This window comes from Schistocerca americana, chromosome 3, assembly GCF_021461395.2.
Source record: "Schistocerca americana isolate TAMUIC-IGC-003095 chromosome 3, iqSchAmer2.1, whole genome shotgun sequence".
NCBI lineage: Eukaryota > Metazoa > Arthropoda > Insecta > Orthoptera > Acrididae > Schistocerca > Schistocerca americana.
In genome coordinates, this window is record NC_060121.1 from 162,371,584 (window position 1) to 162,372,348 (window position 765).

The 765-nt window shown below is 36.6% G+C and overlaps 1 non-coding gene across 1 annotated transcript; it reads left to right on the plus strand.

The window, feature by feature from the left end:
• The first annotated feature begins 253 nt into the window (after window positions 1-253).
• Window positions 254-325, plus strand: Trnae-cuc. Its single transcript has one exon. It is a non-coding gene; the product is annotated as a tRNA-Glu (tRNA).
• The last annotated feature ends 440 nt before the right edge of the window (window positions 326-765 follow it).

The window sequence follows — 765 nt, forward strand, 5'->3', positions numbered from 1 at the left end:
ACAAACTTGAAAGTCTAAAAATCAACCAATAAGATAGCGAAATGATGGACTGATAAACTTGGAGCGCTTGTGGTGGCGTGGCAACGAACGAAGGTCGTATTAACGAAGTCCGGATATAATTACACGCCTGTGGTGAGTTGTACGCTACGCCGAAAAACAGACCAGAGCGTTGCTACCAAATTTAAAACTGTATATGCATGGACGACAGAAGTCTGTGATATTGTTACTCGTGAAAGAAGGAAGCTTACATGTGTCCGGTATGGTCTAGTGGCTAGGATACCTGGCTCTCACCCAGGAGGCTCGGGTTCGATTCCCGGTACCGGAATAATATTTTTCGTAACGCGCTTTGCTTTTTATTTAAATGTATACTGTAGATGTAATGCACCAGTAGATAGAGGTCGAATAACAGTTCAGCTGCTTGCACTAGAATTGACCATTCTCTCATATGTAAATTATATACAAAGTTACTTTTCGTCTTTCCTAAATTCTGAGTAGTTCTAAGGGCTTTAATTCCTAATATTGTTCTCCACATAAATGTTAAAAGAAGCATTTAACGACTAAATTTCAGTTTTAACAAACAGACCAGAAACAAAACTAAAAGTAAGATCTACATCAAATTACAAAAAAGGTAAAAAATTCGCTTTTTGACATATCAAAGCTCCCTTTGTAATGCAGCGATACATTTCTTTCAGTATTGTAAAAATAGTTTATATACGTTAAAAAAGTATCAGAATGTAAATTTTAACCATTCAGAACGCAGAATTC